The sequence below is a fragment of the Mus caroli genome, unplaced genomic scaffold, assembly GCF_978045245.1.
Source record: "Mus caroli unplaced genomic scaffold, Mus_caroli_1 scaffold_19, whole genome shotgun sequence".
NCBI classification, from domain to species: Eukaryota; Metazoa; Chordata; class Mammalia; order Rodentia; family Muridae; genus Mus; species Mus caroli.
In genome coordinates, this window is record NW_028227274.1 from 35601158 (window position 1) to 35611628 (window position 10471).

Sequence of the window (10471 nt, forward strand, 5' to 3'; positions counted from 1 at the left end):
CCATCTTGAGGTGCATGAACAGCGTGGGCACTCCCTCTCGTTCAGGTTTTGGTACCCAGGCTGCCAAGTGCCCCAATTCAGTAGGACCTCCTGCCTAGTTCCGCTTTAGAAGCCAAGGCTCCATGTTCCAGGTCAGGCGAATGAGGAAGGTTATCTGTAGCAAGGCCAGGTGCTGTGTATGGAAAGTGTAGTGACTGCTCTCTAGGTCTCTGCCGTAACCGCTGGACGCCCCCCCCCATTTCTGTCCCTCCCTCATTTTCCTATCTACACCTTTCTTCTGTCTGTGTTTCTTCTGCTTTCTCCTCTTCCTAGCCTCTGGGCCTCTTTATGTGGGACATTCTTCAAGGTAGGGGTGAGAGCTATAACTTGCTGAAGGAGCGATGGAGAACTGCCAGAGATCTTCCAGAGCACCCCCACCCCCGACTCCTCTGCCTTTCTGATCTGGACCTTCTGCTCACCCTCAGCCCCAGGAACCCACCTGGGGTGCTCAATGGGAGATGCAGGAAGGGCCTGTCGTTTAAGTGTCTTCTCTCTGTCCCTTGCAAAGCTCATACTCTCTCCACCATTGAACACGGCACCAAAAAGCAAATCAGTGGGCCGAAGAGAAGAAATCTTCCACAGAGGAGCTGCCCCAGCCTCCCTGCCCCCAGCATGTGCCTGCTGCCCACTGCAGCAAACCCTCCCAGGCTGCTTGCTGGGAGCCATTCAAAGGCTCCTCTGTTCTCCTCCTTTGCTCGGGGCTGAGCAGGACCAGCAGCCGCAGAGCTGGGCAGGAAATGCTAATCTCCCAGATGTTCCCCTCCATCCTCCCTGCTCCACCATCATCAACCCAAAATCCTGCACCAACTGGTTGGAATAGAACTGGGCCAAGGCAGCAATAGTAGGGTATGGTCATTATTCTTCCCTGTTTCATATTCCTTCCTACTCCAGCTGCCAGACTGTCTCTGTGGGGACCTGAGTTGGGACAATTGTAGGTATGAGTATTGGGGCTTGTTTCCCACCCCCGCCCCCACCCCCACCCCAGGAAGGCAGGCAAGAGAGCTGAGACTTCAAGGAGGATGGTCAGGGAGTAGAGGAGGTAGCATCTGAAGAAGGAAGCCAGGCTCTTGGCCCTGTACCAAACTGGGAGGAGGACCAGTTGGCAAGTGAAGCCTTGGGGGAGGCTCCTCAAACTGACAGTGACTGAGAGTCCATCTGGGACTGTGTCCAGAGAATGGAGCCTGGGTGATGCTGGGTATGAAAATGGCCGGGATGCTTGCTGGCATGTGTTTACCTGGGATGGTCTGTAGCTAAGAGGACTGGGATGTGGGAGAACCTAAAACTAATAGAAAGGCTGGTGACTCAGGTTGTTATAATGCTAGTGTGCCTAGGCTAAAGCCAGATAATCAGACGACCCAAGAGACTATTGTGGAATTGTGTGTGTGTGTGTGTGTGTGTGTGTGTGTGTGTGTGTGTGTGTGTACCATTGGTCTGGAAGCTGAAGGTGTGTGGCTGATGCACTTGAGACTGACTATAGCTGAGCTGTTTTGTATTAATTTGATGTAGTTAGGGCTGTTTCTGAATCTACTGTGTAGGTCTTAAAGGAGATAAAAAGCTGTTGCTAGGAGCCTGTACCTGAAAAGCAGGCTGTTACCTGGGATGAGAACAGAGCTACCGTTGTATATAGGATTGTAGCTAGCATGCTATTGGTCCTGAAGCTATAGCTCTGATGACAGCATATTGAGGATTGGCTATAGCTAAGATGCTATTACCCAGGATTGTAACTGGGCTGTCCTTGTGTGCAAGGCTTTCACTGGGATGCTGTTACGGCTGCAGCTAAAACTCCAAAGCTCTGGTGTAGCTAGGACGCCATTTCTTGGTAATATAGCTGGACCACTGTTGTGTGGGGGCTGTAGCTAAGACTCTGTTGTCTAGGAGATGGGAAGTTGTTCCCTGAGATGCTGTTCTGGGAGGCAGCATGCTACTGGAGATGGGAGCTGATCTGCTCAGAATGGTCCTCCAGTGGCTATTGCTGGTCTGTGATAGGCTGGGGAGGGGAGGGCAGGTGAGTCCTGTCTAGAGGTCCGGAAGATGCCAGGACCCTAAGGTGGCTGGAGCTGCTGTTCTGGGGAGGCCTCAGCAGCTGCTCTGCTGTGGAGCTCAGAAGCCTGTTTTCATTACTGTTTTAACTCTTTTTTTAACCTTGTTTTTCTCTCGGCTGCACTTTCGCTCACTCATTAATTTTGGTATTTTTCTCACGGTGCCTCAGCCCCTGTCATGGCTGCCATGGCAACAGGAGGCAGTGTGCATAGTGCCAAAATATCTGATCAAAAAATAACCAAAATAAGCAAACACCAGGATGGCTCTACAGAGGGCTACGGCCAAGGCAGAGTTGATGGGTGAGATCCTGGAAACCCCAGGCTCCCAGGGGAGCCCTCTCCCCTTCGCTAGAGAAGCTTTAGGATTTTTTGATAACCTGGGAGCCTGCTTCCCAAGGGAGCTTACAGCATACTTTCCTAGGACTCTGAGATTTTTCAGTAGTCCATGGTCAAGAGACAATTTTTTTCATGAGGTTAGAATATGAGTATAAAGTTCTAAGAGCTTCTACCTACCCCTCCCCTTGCCCACCTCCCTCCTTGCCCACCCCTCCCCCTGACCACCCCTCTCCTTGACCATCCTTCTCCTTGCACACCCACCCCCTTGACCACCCCTCCCCCTGACTGGTCTTAGAATTATTCCTCCTCTGCTGCTCCTATCCCACTCAGCTATCTCCACTTTCCTTCCTACTTTCATCCTGATGGATGGACCGCCCTCCTCCAAACTAGCCATCCCACTCCCTAAGTCCTCGGTAAGGTGCCTGAGTCAGTTATGATGCCTTCCAAGCACCTGGCAGTTCTAGGTCTCTAGCATCACCTACCTAGGGGAGGCTCCTGAACATTCCAAGTACGCTCACTCTACTCCTATTTCCTCTCTGATTTCTTAGTCTCCTGGAGATGTCCCCTCAAATAGGCATGTTCTAAACAGAAGAGAGCCTCATGCAAGAGAGGAAGGGTCAGAACTCCTGGTATTACCAGCCTCGCCTCCTTTATCACCCATTAATGTTCCCTCTGAGGAAGCTTGTCTAAGTGTCTGGAGCACTGGGAATTGGGGGAATAAGAAGGAACCCCTCAATCATTCAGTTACATCTCTGTCTGTTCCTGTGCCCGCCCCCCACCCCCACCCCCCTGGAGAAAGCCTCACTCCTGACACATCTGCATCCCCTCTGGGAATGGTTAGAACTTGTCTCCTGATCTTCACTTTCAATTTCTTTCTCCCCTCCCTTCAAGAGCAGTGGTGGCCTTGGCCTCCTGGCAGAGCCTTCCTAGCCCGTTTCCATAGAAACCTGGTAGGTTGTGCAGTGCAGGAGTGGGAGGGGAGACAGAAGGAAAGAGGGACCAAGCCTCAAGGGCAGCCCCCAGATGAAGGAATATGGGTACTGAGAGAAGATGGGGTTCTGCTCCATCTAGTGTGGGACCTTGATTTGGGAGGGGAGATAAGAGGTAGAAAATGCTTGCTAGATTCTACCTGCATGTAGTGTGCCCTGCTGCCTCCTGAGATGGTACCACAGGAACTGTCTTCTGGTACAGAGAAAGGGGATTCCCCCCTTCACCTTTTTTAAAATTCTTGTTTACCAGAAACTGCCTAATTAAGAATGACTTTCTTCCCAGGACCCTCTAGTCTCTAAGACAGGAACCATGGGACACCTCTCCCACAACAGCTCCTCACCCTCCCTAGCCCAGCGACTCTGGAATCAGAAGGCTGGACAGCCCCGGGGGACCCGGTGGCCTCTGCTGACCCAATGGCATGCAGCTCTCAAAGGTCCCATTCATGTCTGGGGGCTGAAGGCACCATTGTCGTCCCCCCCACCAGGCGGGAGGGGGATGTTGTATGGGGACTGAGGGGGGTCTCGACTCAGAAGGAAGGAATGCGTCTGGAGAAGTTGCCCGTACCACTCTCCCCCTCCCCCCGCGGGGGGCAGGGTAGCTCCAGGCTCAAGGTCCCCACCAGATCTCAGTCCAGACCCTTTCGTGACCCCAAGTTGGGTCTCCAGTAGTTCCCAGAAGCCTTCGCGTATCCCTTGAGGGTGGGGACTACTGCAGTGTCAGAGAAGGGGCGGGAGGAGTCTGGCCCCACCTCTCTGTACTCGGGGAAACCAGTGCACAAGTCGGGAGCTGTCCAGCACTTCAGGTTTGAAAGGCTGCTTATTCGCCTACGTGCCTTTAAACAAGGGCGTCCAGAGCCAGCCCTGGTAGCTCAGGAGGTCTTCCTCGCCTAAACTAAGACCTCAGACTACATCTCTCCTAGATTGGCTTGGATGCTTTGGGTGTGGGGATCCCTCGGTACTTCGAACTGACTTGGGAAGCAACATATCCCCTACTCAATCTGAGCAGAAATGAAGAATTGAGTGTTACCAAACTGCTGTCTCAGACCTGAGCAGGAAAAAAAGACCCAATGAGTTCAGGCCTTGCCTCCCCTCCCCCATCTCTCTATCTGTGACTGCTTTCCTCCCTCTCTCCTCCCTCCCCTCCTCTTTCCATCCCTGCTGGGTTGGGGGCTGCTGAATTATCATTTCTCAGTTCTGCTAATGTGCTCCCCGCTGAGGGGAGGGATCATAATTCTGGGAGATGATTAAGTTTCAAATTGTTTTTTCTTTCTGTTGTTGAAGAAGAAGCTTTAATATGGTCCCTCCTCAGTGGGGGAAGGCACCCCATCTCTTCTCTTAATCCCATTTTCAGGACTATGATTTTTGAGGTCCCCTCTAGACTTTTGGGTGTTTAAGTTTGTAATGGAAGCGAGAAGCATAGGCTGACCCTTGACTCAAAAGGGTCATACAGTGTACGGTAGGAACTTAACTGGTCTCTGTCACTTCCTGCCCATGTGATTAAGTTACTTAACCTATCTGAGCCTCAGTTTTTCCGTCTATTAAATGGGCTCAAGGAGTATTGGTGAAGATTCAAAATGTGCATCCAAATGTTTAGTTTATGGCAAAACTCCATAAATGTTGATAGTATACCTCACACCACGTCACCTGTTCCTGGAAACCTCCCTGAGCTTTATCTTTGGTTCAATAAGTGTTTGCAAAATGCTTTCTATTTCCCAGACACTATGCAGCAGACATGAAACAATCTATGTATCCCTTAAACACCCCTTTATCTTCTACCAACCCTTATTTAGCTTAACGTCACTCCCATGGGGTCCTGACTCCCATTGCATCCTGTCTACTTCCTGCCATGACATCATGATTCCCATTCCGTTCTTCCTTATCTTTCTCTTAATGTCACCTGGATTCTTTTCTTTCTTTCTTTCCTTTTCCTTTTCCTTTTCCTTTTCCTTTTCCTTTTCCTTTTCCTTTTCCTTTTCCTTTTCCTTTTCCTTTTCCTTTCCCTTCCCTTCCCTTCCCTCCCCTCCCCTCCCCTCCCCTCCCCTCCCCTCCCCTCCCCTCCCCTCCCCTCCCCTCCCCTCCCCTCCCCTCTCCTCTCCTCTCCTCTCCTCTCCTCTCCTCTCCTCTCCTCTCCTCTCCTCTCCTCTCCTCTCCTCTTCTCTTCTCTTCTCTTCTCTTCTCTTCTCTTCTCTTCTTTTCTTTCTTTATTTTTTTGAGACAGGCTCTCTACATGTAGCCCTGGCTGTCCTAGAACTCACCACACAGACCAGGCTAGCCTTGAACTTAGAGATCCACCTACCTGTCTGCTGGGTTTGCATTCAGCTGTCACTTGGATTCTTATCCTCTTAACATACTTGACTCTTTTGTCTTCTCTGTCACTCCTCCTGTCACTGAGGCCATCAAAGTAAAAAGGGGTGGAGGGGGTAGAGGTTAAATTTTCAAAGGAACAGAGAGAACTCTAAGCCATGGCTTGTGTGTATATGTGTGCAAGTCTGTATTGCACTATTTATTCAACAGTGAATGTATAGTTGACTTCTAAATGTTAACATCTGAACTGTAAGCTTATTGTCTACATAACTCCTATAAGAGCCATAAATCTCTAAAATGTGTACTTTTCTTTGGCTACCTGCCTATCTTCTCTTTCCCTGCCTCTGTCTTCTAAGAATGTACTGTTCTCATATTAATCACCTTTATTGAGATATAACTGAAATTAAAATGCTCATATTTAGTTAGTTTTTTGTCTAGATAGGGTTTCTTTGTCCCGAAACTCCATCTATAGACCAGGTTGGCCTCAAACACAGAAATCTGACTGCCTTTGCCTTCTGCGTGCTAGGATTAAAAGCATGCCGTTGTGGCCAGCTTAAAATTTCTAAAAAATATATTCTTTTTTTTTTAAGATTTATTTATTATTTGTGAGTACACTGTAGATGACTTCAGACACTCCAGAAGAGGGCATCAGATTTCATTATGGATGGTTGTGAGTCACCATGTGGTTGCTGGGACCTTCGGAAGAGCAGTCGGTGCTCTTAACCACTGAGCTATCTCACCAGCCCTAAAAAATCTATTCTATCCTATCCTATCCTATCCTATCCTATCCTATTCTATTCTATACTTTCTCTCTGTCTTTCTCTGTTTCTGTCTGTCTCTCTGTCTCTTTCTGTCTCTGTCTGTCTCCCCCTCTCCTCAATGTATGTGTGTGTGTATGTGTGTGTGTGTGTGTGTGTGTGTGTGTGTGTGTGTCTGTGTATCCATGCACCACAGTGTGCATATGGAAGTCAGAAGACAACTTGGGAGAATCAGTTCTTTCCTTCCACTTGGTGAGTTCTGAGAATTGAACGCAAATCATCAAGTTTGGCAGCACCTTTCCCCACTGAGCCATCTTGCTGGCCCAAGCTGCATGCATGTAGTACATATAATTTGAGGAGTTCAGTTGTCTTCGTTTCCTCTGACTGCGAAAGCTGACACGGCATTAGCAGGAGAAGCTGCTTTATAGGAGCTGGCTTTGGTTTTGTAGGCCACAGTTTGTTTGTGTTAAGGACAGTTTCACAGAGCTACATGGTCAGCCCTTGTAACAATACACACTTAAATTATTTAAATTTAATTTTTATTAAACAGGTTTCCCTGTTTCTTTGGGTCTTTATTTCCATATGAAGGTTCCTGTGTCAGATAAGACACTAAATAACTGTATATGGTTTTCGTCTGTCACTCCATCCTTTGTTATAACAATCTGACCCATAGAGCTAAGCAATGGATTAAAAAAAAAGTTTCTTCTCCAACCCTGGATGTTGTTTGTTTTATTTCCATTTGTCTCACTTTATAATTGTGTGTGGGTTTGTTCAGCACAGGAAACAGAAACCAGTCTAGGTATTTTAAACTGGAGGGAGTTAATTTAGGGAACTAATGATTCCAAAATAATCGAAAGCACTTGTGGAATGGACTCCCAGAAGCTGCACCAGGAGAGCTAGTATGTTTGCCATGACTGGCAAGGTAAGAAATCAAAAGGCCACGGCAGTGGAACTATTGATTTAAAAAACACTTTGCCAGAAACTTGCTTTCCAGGAATTAGGAAGCAGAGACTCACAAGCTGGAATAGCTCTTACCCAAGAATGCTATATCTCTAGGGTTCTACTTATCAGTGAAGAGCCAGGGAGACGGCTCAGTGGGCAAGAGCATTGGGATGGTCTGAGCTTGATTTCCAGAACTCACATGGTGGAAGGAGAGAACCTGCCCTGTGCCTGTACCATAGATAACTGACATGTAGTGAAAACAGAGAGCTGGAGACAACAGAAAGGCTTCTCCTGTCTTCCTGCCATCTAATGATGAAAGTTTACCACTGTTAAGAAGATCAGAGGAAGGCAGACCAGATCTCTAGGCTTTGAATTAGAAAAGAAAAAGACAAACAAACAACAACAACAACAAAACAGAGACAGAATACAGTGGCACAAGCCTGTGGCCTTGGTGACCTGGGATGCTTGACCAGAAGGACTGTAAGGTCTAGGTTTGCTGAGTGAGTTCAGGGACAGAGCCAAATTTTTATTCTACTTTTTAGTAGAAAGAGTTCTGGGGACCTATTTCGGTGTTATAGTTCTTCTTTAAGACTCTAGGCTTAGTCTCCAACAGCTACACACACACACACACACACACACACACACACACACACACACACACACACCAGAGAAGGAAGAAGGAACTAGGCTGTGGAAGTTCTGTGACTAAGCAGGTAATGTTAGGATCAGGACAGGGGACGAGGTGAAAGAAAGTGTCTGTCTTGGACCAAGTTTCAGCAGCACAAATCTAGGACTGGGCCCAGTTCTAACTTGGAGCTAAGGGGATCGGGCTCTGAGAATCCCTGGGAAATTGAAGCAAAAGCCAGTGGGAGAGAAAGGAGCAGACAAGACTGTCTTAAAAGTCAAAGGTACGACCATCTCATTCTCCACAAGGAAGTAGCTGTACATAATAGTCCTGGGCCTTGAGCACAGACCCCAGGGAACAGTGGCAGCTTCTCTCTTACACTGGTTTGGGTCCGTGTGGCTCTCTGCAGTACATCTGCCACCTACCTCATGACCATCCTTCTGAAACAAGGCCCAGGATTGCCCGGAGAGGTACAAAGGAAAAACCCCAAAGTGTTTTCAAAGTCTCATCTTTCAAGCAGGAAGGCCAGGAATCTAGGGATGTCTTGCTGGAAAACACCATGGAGCTAATGCCTCCCTGCTGTTGGTATCTGGTTCCTTCTGACACAACAGGTATTTGGGCATCATCTCAAGTCCAGGAATCAGGAGACAGGTCCTTGGGGTTGTAAGGAAACAATGGCATCTGAAGACATTCCAAATATGTCACAGGTCCATTAAATGGCACCGGTATGAGTGTGTCTGTTGAATGAATATGAAAATGTAAGGAGAAGGGATAGCCTGGCTGCTTGGCTCCTAAGGAGCTTAAGGCAGACAGCATATGCTGGGGCTAAAAGCTTGGTCTAGCTGGGTGGTCCGTGATGGTACATGCCTTTAATCCCAGCACTCAGGAGGCAAAGGCAGAAGCAGAAGCATCTATCTCTGAATTTGAGGCCAGCCTGGTCTACAGAGTGAGTTCCAAGACAGCCAGGGCTATACAGAGAAACCCTGTCTCGAAAAACAACACAAAACAAAATGCCTGGCCTCGTAATTCTGCTGTAATGGCACCATCATTTATTCGTTGTATGACCTTAAGCCAATTACATCTTCTCCCTAGGCTTATTCTTCCACCTATAAAATGGACATACGTGTATACTTATCTCACGAGGTAGCTAAGAGGATTGGCTGGATAATGATATGTGATAGATGCAAAAACACTTGGCCAGTCCCTGACATATACTGAACTTTTGAGATGTAGTTTTCTGCTAGTATTGTTTGCAATGACTAACAAATATCTTTCAAGAACAAAATATCTTTCCTATTAATCACGGGAAACCCCTGTAAAAGGACATTCTTTATCTGTGGTTTATTCTGTCCCTGCTTAGTCACTTTCTGGATAAGTTGGAATCCAGGCCAGGTGAGGATGCCTCTTGGAGCCCTGTTTCCTCTCTCTGAATCATCTTCCAGTCCCCTGTGGTCCCACTGGGTGTTTAGCATGTCCTGTGGAGAATGGCATGTTGGCATCCTGATAATGAGGAAGGGTGTGTGTGTGTGTGTGTCTGTGTGTCTGTGTGTCTGTGTGATAGTAAGAGTTGTAAGATCAGCAAGGTTTGGAGTCACCATCTCAGACCTTTCATGTCCCGCCCCCTCTCTCTATTCTCCTTTTCCCAAATCCTCCGACTTTATCTAGGTTTATTGAATATCTACTCTGTAGCAAGCATTATGCTAGACAGCCCCTAATGTATTCAAGGCACGTGAATAAGAGTTACAACAAATAGAGCCACACAAGCATTTATTTAATCACAATTATAATGGTTTCATCCAGGGGAGATTATAGGGAGTATTGAGAGTAGATAATGGGACAACTTGCCCTCCCCCACCAGTGAGGTACAAACAGGACCAGACCTGAGGAACGACTAAGAAACAGCCAGACAAGGAGAAGGAAGATCCCTGAGCAGAGAGGAGTTCCTGCCAAAATGTTAGATGATCACTTTATGGTGTGTGGCCTTATCCAGGGGTATTTGATTCTCAGCTGGGGACTCCCAAAAGAATAAATATTTGATGGTGGGATGTACGGAGGCATGTGACCTGCTGATAGCATCAGGAGACCTTCTTGTTGGATTTCCAGCCAAATCATGTGGTTAGAAGGTCTATCTCAGAGAGAGAGAGAGAGAGAGAGAGAGAGAGGGAGAGAGAGAGGGAGAGAGAGAGGGTGAGAGAGAGGGCGAGAGAGAGAGAATAAGAGAGCAGGACTGTGGATGTGTCTTTGTGACAGTAAATATCAGTGCAGGTGTGCATGAGTTTATGCAGAGCTCTAGCTAATAATTTTTGGCATCTGGGCCAAGCAGCAGAAACATACATTGAAATTCAGGAGCACGCCAGCTCCTGAATGGAGAACAGAGGAGGGAGAGAGCACCCCACCCCCGGTACAGAAGCCTCCAATGGTCAGATTCTATGTCCTTGA